The sequence below is a fragment of the Pantherophis guttatus genome, chromosome 9, assembly GCF_059756535.1.
Source record: "Pantherophis guttatus breed Tessera chromosome 9, ASM5975653v1, whole genome shotgun sequence".
NCBI lineage: Eukaryota > Metazoa > Chordata > Lepidosauria > Squamata > Colubridae > Pantherophis > Pantherophis guttatus.
This window is the reverse complement of record NC_142071.1, coordinates 16,978,529-17,005,680: the sequence shown is the minus strand read 5'-3', so window position 1 is coordinate 17,005,680 and position 27,152 is coordinate 16,978,529. Positions and strand designations below refer to the sequence as shown.

Below are 27,152 nucleotides of genomic sequence, written 5' to 3'. Positions count from 1 at the left end.
TAGCAAGTTTGTATAGCCACCCATCATACAAAGCGTGACTCTGAGTGGTGTACGATACACAAATACATCTGTGCAAATTGTAGTCCAAGGAATCACAGTGTTCCATGTGGATAGCATAATAGCTGATGGCATATATTCTGGGCCTCGGATCTCGCAACTAGTAAAGGCTGGTCTTGACCCACCATTTCCTGATGTGTCGGAATAGACTAGAGACTATACGAGAGCCAATTTGGTGTAATGGTTAAGGCAGCAGGCTAGAAACCGGGAAACTGTGAATTCTAGTCCTGCTTCGGACACAAAGCTGGCTGGGTGATCTTGAGCCAATCACTCTCTCTCAATCCTAAGAGGATGGCAATGGCAAGCCAAGAAACCCTGCCAAGAAAACTGCATTGAATTGTCCAGGCAGTCTCTGAGAATTGGAGACAATTGAATAGAAGGAAATAAAAATAAAACATAAGGTCCTAATCTCCAGACATGGCAGGAAAACACTCTTGTCTGAAATGACTCTTTAGATGTTGCTGAAATCTCAGGGCTCCCTGAGCAGGGCCCGTGGTGGAGAGTGCTAGGCACTAAAATACACTAACATCCGGAAAGCTGAGCTAGTGGCTCTGGTTTGTTAACAATCAACTTAATAGATATATGAATAACTATCCATGATACTTCATGAGCTGTGATGGTGTGGTGGTTAGAATACAGCATTGCAGGCTAATACTACCAACTGCCAGCAGTTCAATCCTGACAAACTCAAGGTTGATTCAGCTTTCTATCCTTCTGAAGTCAGTAAAATGAGGACCCAAATTGTTGGGGGCAGTGTGTTGACTCTGTAAACCACTTAGAGAGGGCTGTAAAGCACTATGAAGTGGTATAGAAGTCAAAGAGCTGTTGTTATACTGGAAGCCTGTTACCTGATTCTCCTAATAGAGTGTGAACGATGAACTATGAAGACTATGTTTGTACAGCATGCTTAACCATAATTTGGATTTGACACAATATATTGAACCATACAACCAGTCAAAGTGCTAGGTTTACATAACAGTCAACCAAAAACGTAGCTGAAGTTAAACTATATAACTGGTGTGGATGAAATTGATATCTAACTTATTAAGAATTTTGTCTGCTAGCACCAATATGGCTTTATATGAGTTTTGGATAATATATAGAGAATGATATTGTGAGGATTTCTATAGAAAACTATTGAAGCACATTTTCTTCTATACTCCTGACATAGTTGACCTAAAACTAAATTTCAAAGAGAACTTTGTTTCTGTGTCATGGAAACATTTTGTTAGCCAAGATCCTGGGGCTGTAATTCAAGAGTATATGTTATTCTATAAAGAACACAGTCAACTAGCAGCACTATATTAGCAATATACCAAGAGCAGTTAGATATATATGCCACCCACAATGCTTTACAGAACTCTCCAAGCAGTTTACAGAGTCAGCACATTGCCCCCAACAATCTGGGTCCTCATTTTACCAACCCCAGAAGATTGGAAGGCTGAGTCAATCTTGAGCCCCATCTGGATCGATCTCAGGCTATGGGCAGAATAAGTGTGCAATACTGCATTCTAACCACGTATCATCAGGGATACTAACATCATATGGTAAACCATGTTTTGGGATATTTATTTATTGATTTATATAGCTGGCCATCTCATAATAGTCATTCTGGGTGGCTTACTCATTTAAAGTCAATACAATTATATAATGTAAAACAAGCATTAATTAAAGGACTGAAAGCAGTCCAGACCAATGAAAACTACATTACAATTTCTAACTAACATTCTGACTCTCGTGTCTGGGAATATCTATCATTGTCTGCAGAATAAACTACAATTAGCTGGGACCATTTAACATACTGCATATGCCAGCATTCCAGAAAGAAAAAGAAAGAAAAAGGAAGAAAGGAAGGAAGGAAGGAAGGAAGGAAGGAAGGAAGGAAGGAAGGAAGGAAGGAAGGAAGGATGGATAGATAGATAGATAGATAGATGATAGATGATAGATAGATAGATGATAGATAGATTGATTGATTTGGGAACAGGAATTGCGATATACTGAAAATGGGTTTTTGATTTTCTTGATCGCTTCTGTTCGTCTAAGAGAATAAAAGAAAATGCACAATGAATGCACAAGCAGTTCTTAATACACATTTTAATACTTTTTTTTGGACAATATTAGCTATTCCTCAGTCACAGTTTGGACTCATCCCAGGACCATTGCCATTGGGAACAGAACAGTGTGATTTCATAGTAGTAGCTTGTAGACAAGAAATCCACAAAGGAATGCAATTTTTTCAAGCATCAGATTTCTATGTTAAGCTAAACCCAAACCAGACATTATGACCGACAATAGTACTTACAATGGTGAGGCCAGCTATTATAGTTTATAAATAGTGGGAGAATAACCTGGGGAATTCTGGGAGTTGAAGTCCACATATTTTAAAATGACTAAGAACAAGAAATGCTGGTGTTTCATTAGAGAGAGAGAATGGGTGTTATTTTAACATTGTGTGTATTATATTTTATTAGATTTGCTGTAGTGTAATTAGTAAATGAGACAACACATTTTTGTCACTGTACTGTCTGAATAAAGACAAACTTAGTGACACCTCTAAGAGAAGAAAAAGGGCTGGAAACCACAAAATTTGCATCATGTTAGAAATCATATAACTTAAGTATTTCGGTTAAAGGATGGAAGCAAGTACGTAAGACCAAGGCCTGAACTGTGATATCATGATGTATGTTGCAATATGTTTGCATCATTGTGGTATGCTATAAATATCTATGATGACATCACTAGAAATAACATTTGGCCATGAGCTGCCACTACAAGTAGAAGGATTTTGAAAGAAGAGGGAAATAGTTATAGAAATAAAGTGGGGAGCTAAAGGAGAAATGACTTTCTGTTTGATGTTTTCTTGCCTGTATCTCCATCAGTGATGAATTCAGAATAACGGAATAACAGAGTTGTAATGGACCTTGGAGGTCTTCTAGTCCCAACCCCTGCTCAAACAGGAGCTCTTATACCATTTCTGACAGGTGGTTGTCCAGTCTCTTCTTAAAATGAAGAGTGATGAAGCATCCACAACTTCGGAAGGCAAACCATTCCACTGGTTAATGGTTCTCACTGTCAGGAAACTTCTCCTTAGTTCTAGGTTGTGCCTCTCCTTGATTAATTTCCATCCCTTGCTTCTTGTTCTGCCTTCAGATGCTTTAGAGAATAGATTGACCCCCTCTTCCTTGTGGCAGCCCCTCAAATATTGGAACCCTGCTATCATGTCACCTCTAGTCCTTCTTCTCACTAGACTAGCCGTACACTTCCTCCTAGATTCCATTCCATTCCTCCTAGTTGCTACTTCTGCCTATAGGCAAGAAAACCTCTTCTTTTTCCAGTAAATGCATTCCTTCTCCTTTCCATAAATGCTAAAGCCAACTGAATTTTCACTTTCTCTAGATGAAATGACTGGATTAGCCTCTAAGAACAGGACATCTTGCCGAATGAAATATTGAACGTGAAGTGTTATGGCTCGGTGACCATGTATTTATATGCTGAAGCTTTACTTGCACGGATTTGTCCATCTGCTGTCGCAGAAGTTTCCGATAGCTGAAGCTCTGAAGGCATGTTGCAGGGCAGAAGGCGTGTTACAGGGCAGATGTCGCATGGAGATTGAGACCCAAAATGTGTTCTGTTGTGCAAAGAGCTTCAGCTCTGGGATTCTCATATGTGAGATAGGGCTTCTGTTATTACTTACTTGTAGAACAGAAAGTTTGCTGTGGATCTTGAAGATGGTCTTATTTAAATCCCAGAGGAAAGGGGTATTTTGTGCACAGAAAAATGCCATCTCTTTAATCCTTAGCCTGAGCTTCCAAGCAGGCAAGGAAGCAAAGAGATCCAGAAGATGGCTCCGTTGATGCTGTCTGCTAACTTATCCATTCTGCAAGCAAGAAGAATTGCTCCATTTGATCACTCCAGGGGCCAAACTCAATTCAATGTGCAGCAATTTAAATATTTAAATATTTCTTTGTGGCTTTTGAAATGTGCAAATTGCATCAGCTGAATGAGAAGACCCTTAACATGTTACTGTTTGTGTAACTGTATGCATGGTGGATGGTGACGTTTTCGTTCCTTGTAAGCAGCAGCTTCAGAAGAGGGACCTTCCAGAGATCTGCTGCGGATCCAGGTTATGTGCCTCCGCTGTGTAATTCTGATCCTGCTAAGCATCAGCCTCCTTCCCATCCCAGTAGATAATATTGTTTGGATTGGATTCCTCAAGCAGCCAAGGAATTTGGCAGACAGAATGAATAGATTATGAAACAAAGAGGGCTTGTAGCATTAGTGACGGTCCCAAAGGTGCTTTTCCAAAAGGCATTTGGACTTTCTTGGTTTTGCTTCTCATCTAAGACGTTTCTTCAGTTTAGCTTTTTCTTGGATGAGAAGTGAAACATTTTCAAAGAAAAAGACCAAGAAAACCCAGTTGTCTTTTTGGAAAAGCACCTTTGGGACAAATATGACCTCTACAGACAGAATTAATGACAGTTTCCTGGTCATTGCAAAGTGGACCATTCTACAGACTGTTCCTTAAAAGGACAACCTAAGTTTGCAAAGATAAGAGATCCCTTTTTCCACTGGTGAACGAAACTATGTGATGCAAGTGACAAGAAGGGAAAACTCCATGTTTTATTATTGTCCTCAATAGCCTGGAAATAGCTATTATGATCCAGTAGATGGCACCCTTCATTGTGAATCAATGGAAGAAATGTCACATGCCAGGCACACACAAAATGCTAGAGATTAATTCTATCCCTTATTTCCACCTTAATGGACTCCACGGATTAATGGTATGAAAAACAACATCTTCCCTTGATATAATTGGGCAATGGGACTACCTGGATCCATGTTCAGCATGGCCTTTTCTTTGACCATGAGCCGTAGAAGACCATGATCTTTGTGCTCCTCTGATACCAATCCCTTTATTTCCTATGCAGGTCCTTTCTTGTGTATGTTCCAATTTTGGCTGTCAGTTTTGGATGTTGTGGTGTCTACGTCACTCCACGCATGTGAGAAGGCATTCTGGTACAAGTTAATTATAGGCATATCTCCATGTGTCTTTCTAAATAGAGGGCATTATTTACGATGGAAAAAAAAGATGGCAAACATGCTATGATAGCAGCAGCCTTTCAGGTAGTCCTTGAATTAGAGCCATTCATTTAATGATTATTTGAAATCAGAATGGCACTGAAAAAAGTGAGTTACAACCGGTCCTTGCACTTGACTGTTGCAGTAACTCCATGGTGACGTGATCAAAATTTTGTTTCTTGACAACCAGCATATATTTACTATGGTTATATTACTCTGAGGTGATACAGTCATCCGTTGTGATGTTCCCAGTTGGCTTCTGACCAACAAAGTCAGTGGGGGAAGCTGGATTTGCTTAAGAACTGAATGTTTTACCTAACATAGTAGTGATTTGCTTAACAACCATGGCAGAAATGGTCACAAAATCAGGTGCTTCACCATCACCTTGCTTAGCAATGGAAATTCTGGTTCTAGTTGTGATTTAAGTCAAGGCTGCCCGTATGTACTTTGGTGGTGGGCATGTAAATGTCTCCTCTGCAGAAGTTGGATGGATGGGGCTAAAACACTGGAGTTCACCCCTCTTTTTTTTGTGTTAATGATTATCTGTGGCCCCACTCTTCAGATAAGATAAGATAAGATAATTTTATTTCTATTTCTCCTGAAGGACTCGGGGCGGTGCACAGCCAAGTAAAAACACAATACAAACATCACAATTAAATTTAAAAATTATTAAAATTCTTACATTTGTGGCCGAGATTCATTAAAAACCCAAAAATTTAAAACTCCAAATTTAAAACTCCATTACACAAATAGCCCTGCTATTTGCACCAGGTCTTCAGTCGAGTCATGTGCCAGGATCTCAGGAAATGGCCCAAGCTCCATCAGGAACCTATCAGGGTCCATCAGGCGCCTGGGACGGAACCACCTAGTTGGTTCCGTCTCCCTGCGGCGGGGGTTAGCGGCTCGAAAGTCTAAGTGAAGGAGAGAATGATCTGTCCATGACAAGGGCTTAATGTCTAGATCCCCTGTTCCTAGATCATTCAGCCACTGACCAGAGACAAAAATCAAGTCCAGAGTGTGTCCCCCCGTGTGAGTGGGGCCTTGAACTAATTGGGTCAGGTCAATTCAGAATGAATTCAGTCTGGTTTCCCACATCTGATGTAGAAGAAGCAGTGAATTACTGTCACAAAACTGTTTTTTTGATGTTCTGGGCTTCAAATGCTATATAAATTCACATAACCATTTGAAATTCCTTCTGTGTTTTAATTTTTATATTTGTCATATATTGAAAGTTTTCCTTATTTAGATCATTATCATCATCATCATCATCATTCTAGCCATCTACTACAGGATGAAGGCCTCTTACATATGTTTCCAACCTATATGGTCCTCAGCTTTCTTTTGCAATCGGGCCTGCAATACTTGCTGATGTTGTGGCTCCATCTTGTTTTAGGTCTCTTTCATGGACGGTTTTTATCCAGTGGGATCCATTCTATGACTGCCTTAGTCCACCTGCCACCAGTTCTTCTTGCCATGTGACCAGCCTGTTTCCATTTTTAGTTCTTTTGCTCTCTTGATGATATCGTATACTTTCGTTTGTTCTCTAATCCATGTGCAGGTCCTTCTATCTTGTCTTGTGACACTGAGCATGTATCTTTCCATGGCTCTTTGCATCACTCGTAGCTTTTGTTTCGATTGTGAGGTTAGTGTCCATGTTTCATTGGCATATGTTAGAACAGGTAACACACACTGATTGAAAACTTTTCAGGCATGGGGGAGGTTGTATAATAATTTAATTATTATACTAATTTTAAATATATTTCTCTTTTAATGTAAGATGTTTTGGACTTGGGAAACCAACCAACCAATCAACCATGAATGAATGAATGAATGAATGAATGAATGAATGAATGAATGAATGAATACTGTGCCAAAGGGCCTCCCTTCCTTAATTTCTTCATTATCCTCTTGATGGGTATTGCATTTAACTTACCCATTGACTGAATCCACAAGGTATTCTACGCAATGCCATTTTTTGCTTCACATAGTGTTTGTTTTTTTTGCGATCACTGAACAAATTGAACTTTATATAACTTTATGATTGGGTACATCATATAAGTCCAGCCAATTAAGATTTGCTCAACATGCCATAGTTTAATTACGACTTACACATCCGTAGAGCCAGCTGGTTTTAGGGAGCAGATTGGAGCTGGCTTTGCTTCTTTCCCAGGGGAAGGAGGGGAAGGCATTTTGAATTCTCTTAATTTTACCCTGATATATTTGTGATCTAAAATTATCACCAGGCTTTGAAGGTAAATATTGGAATTGATACAACAACTTGGCAGCTGCAGGAAAGCAGCTGCAAACTTAAGACCTGTTTTTATATCTGAATTTGTTCATACAAGCTGAAGTTTGTTCCCCATCAGCAGCTGTCTCTCCTGAGCTGATGGCATGTAAGGCTTTTTGGCATCTTCTACCCTTTGGAGTTAGCCACACTTCCTATTTAATTCAGGAAGAGCTGGATGCAATCATGCTTCCCTCCTCCTCCTCCTCCCCCCCCCATCTTTTAATTTATATTTAGAAGATGTTTCCTTAAGAGGAACTTGCAAATCCCTTAAACTAGCAGTTTTATTTATTCATTTACATCTGTTGGTCTTAAACAATAGAATCTTCTCTTGAAAATGTCAGGGAACCATAACAAATTATCACCATGGAGAATAACTTTATTTATTAAATGACTTTGGGGCAAAACAGTTACTGCCCCTGTCTCCATGTACCTCTAGATCTGGAGATAATAATCCGACTACTTTATTCTTTGATGTTGCTTGCTGAGTATTTTACAGTTTAGGTTAACTCCATACTGAATCTTTGCAGTCTTCCTGAATCCTGTTTTTATTCAGCAGCTAAGCCAATTAATAAGAAGCTCAACTGAAATGTATTTGCAATTTCAAAAAAAAAAAAAAAAGGAAAAATGTATCACTCTGCAGCCATAAAGTTCTGCAGAATTTGTGGGCAAATTTTCCTATGAGCAAGAAAAAATTTAAACTCATTCTGGCTCCTGATATCCCATGTTTAGTTCACATAACGTTCTTTAGCTAGATCCTCAAAGAAAAAAGGTGGCTTGGCAGCTTTTCAGGTCCATTTTATGATTATTTTATTTATATCCAACTGCAGGTGTGTTGATGGGGTTGTGAATGTATTTGTAGTTTTAGAAGACAACTGTGCCACATTGGTGGCCAAGGACTGAGCAATTTGCAGTAAGCATTAGATTGTATGACACAATGAGGAGTATGGATTTGAAAATTAATGTATCCAATATACAGTAGTTGCATCCGACAAGGAAAACAGAGCGAACAATTCCTAGTTAAACATAAATGGTGAAAACTGAGATGAAGGTGCATACCTTGGTTAAGTATTAACTAAACATAGGAGAAATTCAAAGGTATGCATAATATAGAGGATGATCAGCATCATAAGTCACAAGTCCCTGTGCACCCTCAAGAGAGCTAAGTCCATCCCACTATCTCCTGCTCACTTCCCTTGACCACTAGTTGGTCCGATTCTTGTAGAAAGCTTAAGCTTGTAATAAATCTTTATACTCATTTGAACTGCCTGAATCTCCTGATTTCCCCCATGCTTGACACACATATTGGTATAAAATAGCAGCTCAGGTAGTTTACTGTGAAGAATTCAAAACGAAGCAAAAATGACTGGGTATAAGAATGTGATTCTAACTAGGAGTGAAATCCAGCAGGTTCTGACAGGTTCTGGAGAACCGGTAGCAGGAGTTTTGAGCAGTTCAGAGAACCGGTAGCGGAAATTTTGAGCAGTTCAAAGAACCGGCAAATACCACATCTGGCTGGCCCCAGAGTGGGGTGGGAATAGAGATTTTGCAGTATCCTTTCCCAAGGAGTGAGGAGGGAATGGGGATGTTGCAGTATCCTTCCCCTGGAATGGGGAGGGAATGGAGATTTTGCAGTATCCTTCCCCTGCCATGCCCAAGCCACGCCCACAGAACCAGTAGTAAAAAAATTTGGATTTCACCACTGGATTCTAACTATTATGTGATAGAGTTTGATAAGTCAGGACAAACTTTAAAATATGTTGCATTGAGATGAGAACTGTGTAGAAGATCAAGAAGAATTGGGGGGCAGAGTTAAGCACATCATCAGTTTAGAGTGCTTGCGTTCCCACAAGTGGTCCATCCTCTTTATCTGGTGCCAATTTAGTGTTGAACTTTAGTTGACCACATTCTTGTGTATAGACTTGAATAATTCTTCATGCTTCAACTTCACGAATAGTCCTGATTCTTTGTGCCAAACAATTGTTTGTCATCAAACAAGAAGGGAGAGTTGAGAATGAATGAGAGCTGAATTTGTGCAGACTGTATACAAAATCAATGTCCTGTATACAAAAGAAATACATCGAGGTGGTTTAGTCATAGGAGAATGAATGAGTTTCATATTGTAAAACAAATATGAGAGAAGCGTGAAGGGTTGAGAGGAAGGGGGAGGTTGAGAAAGCTGTTGGATGGAGTTGATCTTCAAGAAGTGAAAAACACGAGCAACTGCTTTTATATGTATAATTGAGTTTTGATTTTTGATCATGTGTTTTTATCCTACTGTATCTCCATCAGGTCTGAATGTGACAATTGTAAAAAAGTTGTGTCTCATTTTCATTGAACTAATTCACAGAATCTCTCATGTTTATGACCTGTGCATGATATAAGTTTATAAATTGAATACATTGAATAAATTCCTGGAATTATTCAATAATCTGCCTATTGAGTTCAAAGGGAGAGGGTCAATAGAGAAGCCATTTGGAGGCCTTTCCCAGTTGTGAGTTGTATTTCTATGGATCACCAAATGTGAGTCTGATTTCCAAGGATAATACCTTAATTGGATGATGAACTGTAAATTGTCTCAGAGTCTGTAGGATGCCTCCAGCAATTGTCTCTGCCAGATAATCTCTTCAAAGATTTAAGTTAAATATATTAGTTCAAAATATGCTGTGTTCTACAATTACAGTCAGATTTAGCTAAATAAAAGAATCTCATTTACCTTTAGATTCTAATGAAAAGCCACTTTTCTAAATCAATCCCCAAATTTGTCTTAGGATCTGGTAACTTGATGGTCATTTGTGATCTCTGATTTTTTTTTTTAAAGTGCTGTTTTTCAATCTGGAACTCATAACTAATTTGGACGCTATAACTAATTTGTTGGAATCATGTTAATGGAGTTCTTTGTCAGAGAAGATTTTATGTCATTTTGAGTCTGTGAGATTATCTAAGTCCCTACATGGAGTCTACTTAAAATTCATATGACTATGTGGCTGATGCTTGTCTTTGAAGGGTTAAAGGCTGTCCAGAAAAGCCAAGGATGAATTGGCTAAATCTGAATGGTAGTCTCCTTCTAGGATGTATTTCACAGCATGCTTTATTTTGTACTTGGCTGTAGATCATGGATCTTGGAACCCTAACTATTGGTTATGCTTGGCTTAAAAGATCATCCCTGAAGGAAAGTTATCTCAGGACATCGTATTAACACAGCCCTCAAACTTCACTTTTCTGACATTCCCAGTGGTATATTTGTGCTTAAGAATGTCACGAGAAGAGCCCTCTAATTTAAGGCCATTGTGAGGAAAGCATAAATATGGAGAGAAGAAAAGGCAACCAATGGCCAGCAGGTTATGTGGCCCCAAACCATACTGAAGCACACTGACTTGGAACTGAATCCTTGCTTTAAATCCCTATTATATCACCAGTGCTTATTTTCTTCTGTTTGCACAGCTGCTACAAAATCCAATATTCTTATGCTGTATCGCATTCCCCAGACTCAGCCATGAAAACAGCATAGTGGCAACACACAAAGGGCTTAAAAGGTCCCGGTGTGGCAATGGAAAGGGAATAGTCCTTATTTTTTTTTATTGCAGAAGAATCGGAAAACAGAAAGATTCAAATCTATATCCACTAGAAAAGTGTTTTTCAAACTTGGCAACTTTAAGTTGTGCAGACTTTACCTCCAAAGATTTCCCAGCCAACAGATTCTGGGGGTTGAACTAAAAAGGAACTTCCTGAAGTGAGAACAATTAACCAATGGAACAGCTTGCTTCCTGGAGTTGTGGGTGCACCATCACTGGAGGTTTTCAAAAAAGGATTGGACAACCATTTGTCTGTGATGATATAAGGTCTCCTGCTTGGCAGGAGGTTAGACTAGAAGACCTTCAAGGTCCTTTCCAGCTCTATGGAAATTTAAATCTGCACATCTTAAAGTTGCTAATGTTAAGAAACACTGCACCAGAAGAAGACTCCCCAATCACATATACCACAGAATGTTGATTTTGTGTGTGCTAGACATTAGATGTATGAGGAAAAAAATATATGAATTGTATTTAAATAATACCGTGTAATTTGAATGAAATCAAATGTCATTTTTCTTCTATGCCTTGGCTTGCTCTTGGCTCTATTTATTATTTGTTATTTATTAATCATATTTCTATGCCACCCACTCTCTGAGGATTCTGGGCGGCTTACACCAAGGATACTAAATAGCATATTGCCCCCACCAATCTGGGTCCTCATTTTACCCACCTCGGAAGGATGGAAGGCTGAGTCAACCTTGAGCCATTGAGATTTGATCTGCTGATCTGCTGAACTAGCAGTCAGCTGAAGTAGCTGCAGTACTGCATTCTAACCACTGCGCCACCTCGGCTCATCTACCATCCTACAGTACTTAGGATATCACTTGAAGGCCGTGTCTTGCAGTAGAAGTAGGGAAGGTTTGAAGCAGGAGTGAAATGCTACCAGTTTGCACCGGTTCGGGCAAACCGGTAGTAATAAAAGCTACTGGTTCGGGCAAACCGGTAGTTAAAAAAAAGCTATTGGTTCGTCAAACCGGCATTTCCGACAATCAGCTGTGCCACGCGATTTATATTATCTAAATCGTGTGGCACAACTGTTCCCCCCCTCACTGTTCTACTTACCCTCAAGCAGCTCCTTTTTCCACGCATAGCATGCATTTGGTGCTCACTGCACATGCACGTGCATGCAGCATGTGTTTGGCATGCACTGCGCATGCACATGCAGCGTGCATTTGGCGCACACTGCACATGAACGGGCAGTGAACCAGTGGCAACCCGTGGAGGATTTCACCACTGGTTTGAAGGCATTTGCAGTTAGGATATGTCCATCTGTTGTGAGTCTAAAACTATTGTTTGTAATTTCTCCATCCTTGGACAGGGAAGCTGAACTCCTGAACTGCAGGAGATGATTTATTCCTAAGAAGATTGGTCATTAAAGAATACTCTTTTTATGACCATCAGGTTTGTTAAAACATGGGAGGAGGGGAGGAAGTGATTTGTAAAGGGACTTGCCAGATCTCCTTCAAACTTATAACAACAGTCTGTTGAGAGGTGCGTTTTCCTATAATTTATTGTCAGCCCTCAAGTAAAATGCATACAAACATCTGAAAGTAGATGGTGGATGTGGCTTTTCTGGTACTGCAGAAACTCAGAGAAAAGATATTGGCAAACAAAGCCTGAAATAGTAGTAGTAGTAGTTGTTATGTATGTATCCATTTTGTGCGGGAGATTTGAATGATAGAATGCTTGTGATTGGTTAACGGTTATTTCAGAACTGTATATAAGGAAGGCTGTTGCCTGTGTTATTTGCTGAAGTCTCACCCTGAATTAAAGAGCTGTTGTCACTAGCTTGCTTGTGCCTCTCGTTATTCCCGCGCTACAACATTGGTGACGAAGGTGGGATTGAGGCCAGAAGCAAAGCAAAAAGAGCTTTGAGTTTCAGCCAGGGTGACGAGCGGACTGCGGAGACATACTGCGATGTCTACCTACGTTCCACCAAAACCCTTCGACAAGGCAAGTGCTCACCAGATTTAGAGAAACGGGACTAAAACTCAAAAAGACTAAATGTAAAATTGCAGTACCGTCTGTAGAATTTCTGGGCTACCGAATTGACGGCACGGGCATACACCCCACAGAGAGCAAAGTAAGTGCCATCCAAAATGCACCCACACCAAAGTCGAAGGCCGAATTACAGGCATTTCTGGGACTTCTGAACTTTTATACTATGTTCTTTAAGGATAAGGTGACCATTGCGGAACCATTACATAGATTGTTAGGAAAAAATGTTCCTTGGGTTTGGGGCAAGACTGAAGCGGCCACGTTTAAGGCTGTCAAAAAACTTTTGTCAGAAGACAGTTTTCTAATTCAATACAATTCGGAACTGCCGCTTGTTCTTGTCTGCGATGCGTCCCCTTTTGGAGCGGGCACTGTATTGAGCCATAGACTACCGAATGGGTTAGAGGCGCCCATTGCTTATTACTCTCGCACCCTGTCCAGTGCAGAACGAAATTACAGCCAGCTGGACAGGGAAGCCTTAGCGGCTGTGGCGGGGGTTAAAAAATTTCACGAATATTTGTTTGGCTGGACTTTTGAACTAGTAACGGACCATCAGCCATTGTTGGGACTTTTGGCTGGCAACAAACCAACCCCGTCCGCTCTTTCCCCCCGAATGACCAGGTGGTCTATCTTCCTGACCGCTTATTCGTATCAACTAATCCACCGACCGGGCCAGACTCTGGGCCATGCTGACGCCCTCAGCCAATGCCCCTTGCCTGAGTTGTTGGAAAACCCGACGCTGGAAGCCCCTGTCTTGTTGCTCGATGTCGTATCCCTGAGGCCTATCTCGTCTGGCAAGGTGGCAAGGGCATCTACCAAAGACACTGTTATTTGAACTGTTATGGGCTGGGTCATGAGAGGGTGGCCAACTATGGTGGACAGTGGGGAATTTCAAGTATTTTTTTGCCAAAAAGAACGAATTGTCTATGCTGGGTGGCTGTTTATTGTGGGGCGATAGGGTGGTCATTCCCTCACGGTTGAGGCATCGGGTTTTAGAACTGCTACATGAGGGGCACCCTGGTATAGTCAGAATGAAGAGTCTGGCTCGGAGTTATGTGTGGTGGCCACAACTTGATCAGGACGTCACGGAATGGGTTGGGAAATGCAGGCCTTGCCAGAAGTCCCGACCGGATCCCCCTGTAGCTCATGTTAGAGAGTGGGAGAAGCCTAAGGGACCATGGGGGAGGATTCATATTGATTTACAGGGCCATTCCATGGGCAGAATTTTCTAATAATTGTTGACGCTTTTTCCAAATGGTTGGAAATAGCCCTAATGCCGTCAACCACTTCTGAGGCAGTAATCAAGGTTCTCAGGAAGCTATTTGCAACCCACGGGTTACCAGACACCCTGATATCAGATAATGGGCCCCAATTCACGGCGACACAGTTTGAAAGTTATCTGGCCGAGTTAGGAATAAGACACGCATTGTCAGCTCCGTTTCATCTGGCTTCTAATGGCCTTGCAGAGAGATTCGTAAGAACAACCAAAAAAGCTCTCTCACGACTCGATGCAGGGGACTGGCAAGCTCGAATCGATCAATTCTTAACAATACAACATGCCACCCTGTGCACTGCCACAGGGCGCAGTCCAGCAGAACTTTTAATGGGTCGGAAACTTAGATGTATTCTCAATCATCTGCATCCCAACTATTCCCAAGATAACTTCAAGGGGGAAGAAATAGGATTAAGGCAATTTCAAATAGGGACCCCAGTATTCGCAAAGAATTATGCTAGCGGTCCACTGTGGATAGGGGGAACCATTGTAGGAATCACTGGCCCGAAATCGTACACTGTAGATGTTGGGCAAGGTAAAATTTGGAGAAGGCACATAGATCAATTGCGTAAACGTTTAAATTGTGAAGCCTATGAAAATCCAAATATTGTTGAACCTGACTTCCAAAGTTTCCCCAAAACAGCTATCTCAAGCTTGAGTAAACTGGATTACTTATCGGGTAAGGCTAGACTCCAGCGCCACCCCAACGAGTCGACACTCCCAGCCAGGGATGACCACGCCTCTGGAGAAATCCAGGAGGTTCCATTGGCGGAGCCAGGAGAGACAGGAGGTCCCTCTGACCGGCTCGACGCCTCACCAACAACTGAACTGCGCAGGTCAACCAGAGTGAAGTCACGCCCTGGTCACCTGTGTGATTTTGTATGTAAATATGTAAATAGATAGAATAAGTGCCTTCTGGGAATGGAGGGGTGTTATGTCTGTATCCATTTTGTGCGGGAGATTTGAATGATAGAATGCTTGTGATTGGTTAACGGTTATTTCAGAACTGTATATAAGGAAGGCTGTTGCCTGTGTTATTTGCTGAAGTCTCACCCTGAATTAAAGAGCTGTTGTCACTAGCTTGCTTGTACCTCTCGTTATTCCCGCGCTACAACAGTAGTAGTAGTAGTTGTTGTTTCTTCTTCTTCTTCTTCTTCTTCTTCTTCTTCTTCTTCTTCTTCTTCTTCTTCTTCTTCTTCTTCTTCTTCTTCTTCTTCTTCTTCTTCTTCTTCTTCTTCTTCTTCTTCTTCTTCTTCTTCTTCTCCTCCTCCTCCTCCTCCTCCTCCTCCTCCTCCTCCTCCTCCTCCTCCTCCTCCTCCTCCTCCTTCTTCTTTTTCCCCTCCTCCCCCTCCTCCTCCTCCTCCTTCCCCTCCTCCTCCTCCAGAGCTGGTGTAATGAAATACAACTTCAGTGGATACAAGTACCTCTAGTAATTTTATGTGTATAGCTTTCAATTTTAATAAGGTGTTATGAAGTGCTTTAAAAACAAAACTAACAAAAAAATATTTTTGTCCAGCAAGTGTGACTTTTGTTCACCTTTTCCCCAGTCACAACATAAAGCTTTGTCCTGCCAAAAGAAAGGAACAAAAAGAAAAGAAATGAAATCCACTTTGAAAACACAAAGCATCATGCAATCAGTGGCTTCCCTGCCTTGTCTATACAATATTAATGAATCAAAATGACATGGATTATTTTTAGATTATTGTTAATATTTTATAATCTCTTAATATTGTAAGCCACTCAGAGTTACCACACAATAAGATGGGCGGCTAATAAATTTTACAAATAGATAAATAAATAAATAGTTAAAATAAGGGAGTATGTTTTACAGTTTAAAAATGCTTTACCAAAGCATGTTTGAAGAACCTCTTGGGTCATGCTTAAAATTGCAATTTAACTTAAAGACTGACCCATAATTATTTTCATCTTGAAGCTTATTAATGGAAGAGAGTCTTACAATATTCAAAATTAAAGATTTGAACAAGATTTTGAGTTCAAATCTTTTTACCACTTACCTGCTGTGATGGGAAATTGGCCAAGTTGGGAAATGTAGATGCAAGTGAAATTTTGACTTTTATCAAAAGTTGCATGCAATGGCAGGGAGAAGTAATATTAAAAAATCTTCAAGGTGATGGCAGTTTTCTAATTCTCTGCCTTGCTTCGTGATTCCGTTTTTTTTTAACTAGAGATGTCACTTATTTGAACATACACCTATTGCTGGTCTAGATTCAGTCAGCTGGTATGTATCTGGAGATGCTGTAATATTGTGGTGTGCTAGGAGAAGAAGGGAAATCCAGGATCGTGTCCATCCTCAATATGGAAGTTCACTGGGTGAATTGCAAGCAATCTCTCTCCCTCAACACAGTCTAAAGTTGCATGTGTTCCCCTCTTTGTCTGTGGAGTTCTCAGTCATCCAGGTCATGGTTGTCCCAAAAGTGCTTTTCAAAAGGCAAGTGGACTTTGTTTTCCTTGAAGATGTTTCGCTTTTCATCCAAGAAGCTTCTTCAAAACTTCAGAAGCTTCTTGGAGGAGAACTGCAGCATCTTCAAGGAAAAACAAAGTCCACTTGCCCTTTGAAAAAGCACCTTTGGGATTCATTCTCCTCTTTGCTACGAACATCTGAATGCCCTCTAAGTAATGGCAAAGAGTGAGTTTTCTAACCCTTTTTTTAAAGGTAGACCTTGATTTACTACCATAATTAAGCCTGGAATTATAAGTCATAAGTCCTTTCAGTTGTTAAGCAGCTTACCATATGACTGGACCTAATTTTATGACTTCTTTTGTGGCAGTTGTTAAGTGAATGCTACAGTCATTTAAGCAAATCAAATTGCCCAATGGGCAATTTTTTGCCAGAAATTGGAATAAAAATCTGAAACCGGCAAAAAAAATATCAAAACTCTTGGTCATGTGACTGTGGGATATTGCAAGTGGCTGTAAAAGTGACCTGGTCCCCAACCAAGCATCCAAAATGTGATCACGTGACCATGCAGGGGTGTCTGTCAAAATTGCACGCCTATCAAAATTTTGAAATTGGTTCATAAGTACCTTTTGAGGAGTCCGTTGTAACTTTGAATGATCACTAAGCAACTAGTCATAAGACGAGGAGCATCTGTATTTTTGCTTCCATGTAGTGTATTGTGGTGGTTTGAATTTTTGCAACAATAATTTGCAAGTCTATGATAGATCTACCAAATCGGCAGATCATTTACCATAGCTATTATTTCCTATAATGTGTGACAAGATTTAAAAAGTGCGAAGCTTCAGTATGCCCACCAAAAGTTAAGTGAAATGCTTCTCACAGTCAATTGTAATATTGAAGAAGACAATCACTTTTATGTTTGTGGAAGGAACCACTCAACAAACCACAGCTCATTCTCTCTTTATTTGGGAGATGTGCTCTTAGTCCCTTCTAAATTTATATTTCATTTTCCTGGTATTAGGCATGAGAATTTTGCATTATAACTATCAGTAGTGGGTAATCCCCTCTCTATAACTTACCGGGAGATTAATCTCTCTCCCCATCCTTTTAAAGATATATTATTTTTAAGTTTGTTCGAAGGCACTTTATAGCTTAGTAAAACCCTTAAGATGTTTTCTTTAAAAAAAACCCCGCTACTATAAGCATACAGAGGTGGTTTTAGAATCGCAATTACAAGCTTCTTTATCCCCCAGCAAATTCCCACTGTGACGATGGATGTAAACTGTTTCAGACATTTTAATGCTCCTAAGCAGTAAATCCAGAGGAGAGAAAAGGTGGGGAGGAAATCCAAGCACCTCAATTTGTGAAAATGAGAGATGTCACTTCTTAATGCATGCGACAAATAAAACTCTGTGAAATCGCTTTGTGTCTCTTAGTGGAATATGCATATGTGCATGTACAGGTAGTCCTCGATTTATGACCACAACTGAGTCAAAAATTTTCTGTTGGTAAAAGTCTGGATGCTGGATGTTGGGAAACCTGGAGACAGCAGAATAGAAGACAACTGCAGAAAATCACAAAACATAAAGTCCTGCAAATAGAAATGGAAGAGTTGTGGCAAAAGAAAGGAAATATAGTACCAATGGTAATAGACCCCTTGGATGCAATTCCAAAACGTCTGGAGTTTCACTTGAACACCATCAGTCAATCTACCATCAGTCAATTGCAAAAGAAAGTTTTATTCAGAACAAGTAAAGACATATCCTGCAACAATACATTTAACCCCATCGAACAACACCGTCTATCTATTCTAGATCCTTGGGGAGGACTTGATAGGTGGACAGAAATGACAAATCCAGTCTAAACATCTGGCTGACTGTAAAACCAACCATAATAATCCCTCTTCTTGTCAAATAGGATCATTGAGACCAGTGATTCTCAAATGTAGCAACTTGAAGATGTGTGGATTTCAACTCCCAGAATCCCCAAGCCAGTACAGGTAGTCCTCAATTTACAACAGTTCACTTAGGGACCGTTCAAAGTTACCACGGCAGTGAAAAAAGTGACTTATGACCATTTTTAACACTTATGACCGTTGTAGCATTCCCGTGGTCATGTGATCAAAATTCAGACACTTAGCGACTGGCATGTATTTGTGACGGCTGCAGTGTCCTGGGGTCACGTGAGCAGCTTTTGTGACCTTCAGACCAGCAAAGTCAATGGGGAAGCCAGATTCACTTAACAACCATCTTACTGAGTTAATAACTGCAGGGAGTCACTTCACAACTGTGGCAAGAAAGGTCATAAAATGGGGCAAAACTCACTTAACAAATGTTTAATTTAGCAACATAAATTTTGGGCTCAGTTGTGGTCATAAGTCGAGGACAACTCTGGGAGTTAAATGCATACCAAATGTTCACAATGGACAGTTATTCTCCTTATACATTTTCTTACCAGTATAAAAGAAAATTTTCTGCATTCGTGCAGAAAAAAATCTGGGAAATTTCATCTAGTACATTTTGTATGTTGGTTGCTTTCTAGCTAACAGCAGCTCCAGCTCCAACTCCCTAACCACAGTGATTAATATAGCAGCATTTAAAAAAAAAAACCTGGAACATTTTGTCAGCTGAGCTGCTTTCCCTGTTCACAAATTTTTGTTTGTGAACTGTTCTTGAAAGACATTGTTTTAGTGCCATTTAGGGCTATTTTTTTAAAAGAAAAATTTAAATACATTTTGAAAACCTGTTTGCAAAGAGCAAGAGATTTGTGTGGCAAAGGTGTAGTTTAGAAGAGTACAGAAGGAGAGGAAAAAATATTTGGATTTAAATAAGATGCTCTTAGTCCAAACTTATTACACAACATTGGCAGGAATTTCCATCTTTCCTTCTATCTCTCTTGAGAGACCAGGAACCGACGATCAGTGAACCGGCTTAATATTAATTGATTTAATGATATTTAAATTTTATTCCAAAAATGCACTTTATGTTTTCATTGCCTGTGATTGTTGAACACAGATAACATTATTGGACCTTTGCATCTTCCAACAATAATTTATTTTCATGTTTGTAGGTTCAAATTACTTTCTTAATGTGGTAGTGTATCAGATAAGGTAAGAATCTTTGCAAGAATGGCAAATTATCAATATTATCTTTATTACTAATCCCTGTTGCTAATAACTCAGCAGTATTTGGATGCTGGCTTTATATGCCCCATATCCCACTAGAGCCCACTGCAGTTTGTTTCATTGTGGATCAGCTTAATGTATTGTGCAAATCCGATTGTTTTGATATTGTTTTGAATAACAGAAAAACAGGGACCTTGGAGGTCTTCTAGTCCAACCCCCTGTTCAAGCAATAAACCCGATATGATTTCAGACAAATGGTTGTAATGTCCAATCTCTCCTTAAAAACCTCCAGTGTTGGAGCACCAATATTCCACTGGTTGTTCTAACTGCTTTATAATCTAATATGTTTTATAAACTAATGAGTTGTATGAATTCAGGTGATTGGGGGTCCTTCAATAAGCTATTATTAGCCATAGTATCTCAACAGGCAGGGAGGAATCTTCCCAGCTCTTCCTAAAGATTTTGGAAATTGAATTGGAAATGTCTATCTATTGATCATGGGGCTGTTTTGATTCTAGCTCTTATATATGAGTAATTGGTTGTGTAGTTGTCTTCCAGTATGAGTTTGCTGACAAAGTGAAGCTTACATAGTGTTCTTAGAAGAGATTCCCTCTGTATATGGGCTGGGTTCACTCATTATTTTAAGACATGGTCTGACCATGGCATATTGAACAATTCAGTTTGGTTGCGTCTGGTCAACATTCATTTAAAAACCACAGTGGCTGGACTCACACAGGCTAAGCCAGGGGTGTCAAACTTGATTTCATTGAGGGCCGCATCAGGGTTGTGTTGATCTTATGGGGCTGGGGTGGGCGTGGCCTGAGTGGGTATGTTGGGGGCGCCTGTAGTGGCCTGAGTGCTCTGCCAGCGAAAACGGAGTTCGGGAGGGCGGCACGCGGTCCTTGTGAGCTTTGTTTTTGCTGGCAGAGGCACCGCGGGCCGGTCCTTCACTGTTTCCAGGCAACCCCGCAGGCCAGATCTAAGCACCCCATGGACTGGATCCGGACTCCGGGCCTTGAGTTTCACACCCCTGGGCTAAGCCAATATCAAGTAAACCATTTTTGGTTTTTCTTATTGATGGCAATTTGAAGTGAGTAAAATTCTAAAACAAGAGTGATCTGCTTTTGCTAACTGGACACTCATTGGTTCTCATGCTGGCTGGGAATTTTTGGAGTGTCTATCTTAACATAACTGGAGACATCAAGGTGGAGCTGACCTTGAATAAATAATGGCTGAGACTCAGCTTACTTTTTGGATCAGGAACTAAGCACACTGTCCTTTCTCTTACACAATCACTTTGGTTGCCTTCCTGAGCTTTTCGTTTTGTACAATACAATACTGATAGGAGGGTGATGCTTAAACATTTAATAGCTCCGGCAGGTCCTGATTGAGTTTTTGCCTTCCCTCTAAGTTATGAATGAAGCTCACTACATTTGCAATCTAAAAAGGTTTGCCATAAAGCAGAACTCACAAAATACAGTGGCTGGAGTGCTCAGGGAGAAAAATGTCATTATCTTGGTCAGTTCTGGAACAAATGTGGGTGTTGATAGCAGAGAGAAAGAGAGAGAGAGAGACAGAGACGTTTAAATATACTTTTAACAATTGCTTTGAATTTTATATCCCAACTGGAATTATTTCTTTCTCTTTCTCTTTCCATTTTCAAATAGCATTTGCAAACATGGATTCTATTGGTCCTGGGACTAGTAGGAAAAAGGAAGTCTAAACCTTTAGCTTTGGTAAGTTACATTTTAACAGGACTAGGTGATTAAAAACGATTATCTTGATTTTTATAGTCTCAGCAGCAGATCTTGAATGCCCTTTGTTGAAGACTGCTTCAGTTTGCATACAAGTAGTCCACCACTTACAACTGTTCATTTAGTGACTGTTTGAAGTTACAACAGCACTGAAAAAAGTGACTAATGACCGACTTTCACCCTTACAACCATTATAGCATCCCCATGGTCATGTGTTCAAAATTCAGACGCTTGGCAACTGACTCATATTTATGATGGTTGCAGTGTCCCAGGTTCACATGATTTACCTTTTACGACCTTCTGACAAGCAAAGTCAATGGGGAAGCCAGATTTCTTTAAGAACCACGTTACTAAATGAACTGCAGTAATTCAATTAACAATTGTGGCAAGAAAAGTCGTAAAATGGGGCAAAACATATTTAACAAATTTCTCACATTAATTTTGGGTCATGGTTGTAAGTTAAAGACTACCTGTATATAAAACCGTGTTACCCATTTTTCATCTTGAAATCATAATTCCAAAGTGGGTTTGGTGGATACAAGAGAATAAATATTCTCTGGTAGCGACAAAACTAGGGAACTTCGACCCTTTAGTTTCTTATGGTTTTTTTTAAAAAAATTCTCATAGTCTAATTCTTGGCTGCATGCAGCAATCTATAGGCAAGCTTTTAAAATCTTTAATTAAAGATTTTTCTCATTTGGCTGCGTGTCAGATACATTTCTCAAATACACAGCTGTCTTATATTAAGTTATGGTTTGCTTAATCATTGTTTGTTGAACAAAAATCTTCATTGGCTATGTTTGCATAACACATAATGGTTTGAGAATGATAACAGCTAGGTTCAACCAAAAACAAATAGGCCAATTGTGGATAAAGCAATATATGAACTCAATTAGGGTCTGTAGAGTTGCCTATGTGAATATGACATCCTTAGATCTTCCCTTGTTCTTTTGTGAATCTGGTGTGGTGAACCATAGCTTGAGATGACTAAAAAAAACAAAGGTGCTTTTTCAAAAGGTAGTTGGAATTTCTTTGCTTTTTCCTTGAAGACTTTTTGCTTTTCATCTAAGAAGCTTCTTTAGTTCTGACTGAAAGAACTAAAAACTTCCTTTTAAACAATAGATAGGATTGCTATTGTGCAGGTGTATCTCACAGCAGCCTAATTAAACTTGCTTTATAGTTGGATTGTTTTTAATACGTTAGTTGGATTTTCATCTATGGCCTTGAGCAGGTTCCCACCTTCCCAACTGGTTTGGTGCATGCCTGGACTCTCTGTACATGTGCAAATCCTTCTGCGCATGCACAGAGGGTAAAAAACAAATTATTTCCTGGTTAAAACCAGGAAGTAACGACAACTGGGCGGCTGGGCAGAGCCTCGCGCTGCCATCGCTACCGGTTCTCTGAACCACCGGCCACCATCGCTACCGGTTCGGCCGAACTGGTCTGAACTGGGAGCATTTCACCCCTGGCCTTGAGCACCTGGAATTACAAGGGCATCTGATAAAATGAATGAATAGAATAGTCAAGGAAATCACACATCCTTCAAGTAGATAAAGCAACAATGAAAACTTTCATAAAATTCTCTTCAGCAAAGGCACAGAAAACATTTCTAGAGATATAAACATTATGCCCAGACTTGTCATTTTGGGGTAACCAATATGATTAGCAATCAGCCATTTGAATTAAATGTGCCAACCACTGAATCTTGCAGATTTCCTTTAGGTTGCATCCCAATTTCAATGGAAGAAAAGCTTGGATTTGTAAAATGACAATCTCCCCCAATGGCTGACTTCATGTAGGAGAAGAGCAGGCAGAATTGAAGGGTGGAATTAAATGCATTATCAGTTTAGAGTCCTTGCATTGCCGCAAGAGATCCAATTTCAGCCTCCCTTGAATTCCATTGATTCTCACCTAGCACCAATTTAATTAGTTTACTAGATTCTTGTGTATAGGTTTGAATAAATCTTCTATGCTTCCACTTTACAAAAGATTCTGATTTTTTTGTGCCTGACACTTCACAACAACATGCTAAATCCACACAAACAATGCAGTGGCTGTGCTCACTTCAGCATGCTGTGCACAAGCAACGAAGTGACATTAGGCATAATTGAAGGTACACAACCTATTCCACTATTACATACTCACCTTCATTTTGATCTGTTGTGCAAACCCAGCTATCTTGTGATTAAGACATTCCGAGAGATGAAGGAGGCAAATCAGAAAAAGTAAAAAAAATCCTAATCCCCTCCCATAGTGTTTAATTTTCTTATAGCTCAAAGTACTGTAGACCTTGATGTCCTATTTCTTTAGCAACAGGGTTCTCACTGTTTTTCTTGGGTGGCCAATTCCACCATCTAATAATAGTCCTCTCCATTAGGAAATGCTCCCTGCTATCAGATATTATACATTTATGATGTGATTGCTATCCTCTCCCTCTCTCTCCCTCTCTCTCCCCCTCTCTCCAATCTCACATTGAAAGCTTTTTGCAGCCCCTTCTTCATCCTTCAGTGTTGATAACTTCAAATACTTCTTTCTAAAGAAGGAAGCTGTTGGGGCACAGGTTGAGTTTTTCTGTCCACCCCATCCCACCAGTGCCTGAACCCCAACTTCTTTCAGAATGTTGGGTCAGAGACTCCATGGAGAATTAATACCAAATAAAGTTCTTACACTAGAGGGTACTTAAGTGAACAATCTGGCTTCCTAGTAAAGCTAGTAAGATAGCTGGAATGCAGCCAAGGTTTTCTCAAGATAGGTCACCATATTGTTTCCTTCCCCATAACCATTTCTATTTGGATTTTGTTCTACAGAAAGACCATTTCCCCCCATCCAGGTTGATATTCCTGGGCATAGTTCTGCTTTTATCTCTGTGGAATTACGGAAAGCTTTTCACTCAGAATTAATTGTACCCTTCGAGGGGCTTAGTGCACCATCTCTAGTCTATGATCTTGTCAAGTTGGGAACCCGGCAGGCCATGACTTTGGAAGGCATCATTGGGGTGGGAGCCACGAAGTTCCATTGTTGCAAAATATGGCACGAGGCAGAGTGGTTTCTGCGTAGAGTGGCCTATTACTGCAAAAACAGTCCCCCAGATGAGTGCTGTACACACACCGCCTCTTCCAGATGGGGGGTCTTTTCATTTTAGGCTTAAGTCAATTGCTCCGATTCTGCCGGCACACTTTCTCGGTAGGGGGACGCGAGTTGTTCAATGCTGTGAGTTAGTGAGAAGAAAGACTATCCCTGTTTGATCTTCTCAAGTCGCCAACCCTTTATTTTTAGAAGTGAAAACAAAGTCAGCGCTTTTATGCGAAGGATTGAGAAATAGCACCTGCAGTGCAGGATGCTCTCAAAGTTTTTTTTTCTTTTTGTCAGGAGGAGGGGCTCCTATAAGGTTCTCTTTCCTTCTCTCTCTCCCTATTTATTTTTTCTTCCCAGCCAATTTGTCTTGTTAATAGTCACCTTTGCAAAACAGTAGAAATGAAATTTGAGTGCCACTCTGAACATAGAATAATAGTTGGAAGGGACCTCAGAGGTCTTCTAGTCCAACCCCCTGCTTGAGCAGGAGATCCTATACCATTTCAGACAAATGGTTGTCCAGTCTCTTCTTGAAAGCCTCCAGTGATGAAGTGCCCACAACCTCTGAAGGCAACCTGTTCCATTGGTCGACCGCTCTCACCGTTATGAAATTTCTCCTTAGTTCTAGGTTGCTTTTCTCCTTGGTTAGTTTCCAATCATTGTTTCTTATCTTGCCTTTTGGTGCTTTGGAAAATAGTTTGATTCCCTCGTTTTTGTAGAAGCCCCTCAAATATTGGAAATACAAATATTGTATTGGAGATACTCTGCTTAAAAATGATAAATATCTTCTGCACATTGCTGTTGTGTTGGAAGAGGAAGAGATGGGGTGCTTTTGGTAATGACTACCTGGTGTACTTTTACATAGTCTTCAACTTACAACAGTTCATTTAGTGGGTGTTACTGACTGAAGTGACTGAAGTTACAGTGCTACTGAAAAAAGTGACTTGTGATCTTTTTTCACACTTAGCACCCTTGTAGCATTTCCAGAGTCATGTGATCAAAATTCAGATGGCTTGGCAACTAATTCATATTTATGACAGTTGCATGTCCTGGGATCATGTGATCCACTTTTGTGACTTTCTGACAAGCAAAGTCAATGGGAAAGCCAGATTCATTTAACTATTGTGTTACTCACTTAACAACTGCAGTGATTCACTTAACAACAGTGTCAAGAAAGGTCATAAAATGGAGCAAAACTCACTTAATAACTGTCTTGCTCAGCAACAGAAACTTTGGGCTCAATTGTGGTTGTAAGTCAACGACTACCTGTATTGCCCATGTATTTTTCTACTTACCTCCAGATAGTTTTAAAATGTAGGCTATTTTTCTCCTTTGTTAAGGAAAAAACACACAAAAAGCAGGTGTAAGCTATAGTACAGCCAGAAGCACTGAATGCTGATTTTCTTAGAAGTCTAAAGAATGATTATTTTATTAAAATTTCATGTCCTTTTCTATTTAACATGATTTTCTTTTCAGTCTTTCCCAAAATTTCTCTTCTTTGCTGCTCAATGTCAGCAGCATTTTTATTCCATGGCTCTGTCTCCATGCATTTAACCGTGGCACAAAGATGCCCTAACAATATTTATTTTCCACTTGTCCCTTGATTCTGTCCTTACCTTGTCCTAGCCTTTAAGTTCTCATTAGCTGTACCACCTTGAAGCACATCCAATACTGGCCATCAATAACCTCAACCTATAAAGTCTGAAGGCTTTTTCACATAATTCCATTGGGGGGGGGGGAAACCAGTGACTGCCAGCGATTTGGGAATACAAGCAATAGAGTCAGGATAGGTATCAGCAATGAGAATAGCAAATGTCATGGAGTGTTTTCCTTTCCAGGGTGGGTTGATAGCAAGTCAACTCAACGGTGGAGAATGGCTCCTGAGAGAGATGGGGAACTGGTAAAAAGGGAATGAATATAAAGGGAGGCAAATAGCAGAAGGGAAAGTAAGAAAAAGTAATCCAACTTTTTTATTGTTTAAAGCCTATTAACAATCCCCAGGAAAAGCAAAATAAATAACAGAAGTCAAGCCAATAACCAGCCCTAACTATGACTGATCTCTATTCCTGTATTCGACCATGCATCTGTGTTAACACAATCTGAATTTGAAAGGCAGTATTATGTATATTGTGTGTGTGTGTGTGTGCATATATATAATATCACAAGTTGCACAGTTGGTTGCAAAGGGAGAGTTATTACGCCTAATTAAACTGCTCACAGTTTTATATATCTTTTTGCCTCTTATTTCTATGTGGAATTATTGCTGCAATGGATTTTTTGAAGGATAGAATAGAATAGAATAGAATAGAATAGAATAGAATAGAATAGAATAGAATAGAATAGAATAGAATTCTTTATTGGCCAAGTGTGATTGGACACACAAGGAATTTGTCTCCGGTGCATAAGCTCTCAGTGTACGTACAAGCAATAAGTGATAAATCATTATCATAGTCATCATAAAAATACATTCATCATAAATCATAAGATACAACACTTAGTGATAGTCATAGGATACTAAAT

General features: G+C 40.0%; 1 protein-coding gene across 28 annotated transcripts in view; it reads left to right on the top strand.

The window, feature by feature from the left end:
- The window catches only part of PKNOX2 (PBX/knotted 1 homeobox 2), a 338,759-nt gene that overhangs the window by 13,027 nt on the left and 298,580 nt on the right, over positions 1-27,152 (top strand). For 14 of the 28 annotated variants that reach the window (XM_087875607.1, XM_087875599.1, XM_087875614.1 and 11 more), the window contains exon 2: positions 21,474-21,542. The exons of the other annotated variants lie outside the window; for them this stretch is intronic. The gene's annotated coding sequence lies outside the window, so the exon portion shown is untranslated. The remainder of the gene's footprint in view (positions 1-21,473; positions 21,543-27,152) is intronic. 28 annotated transcript variants of the gene reach the window in all.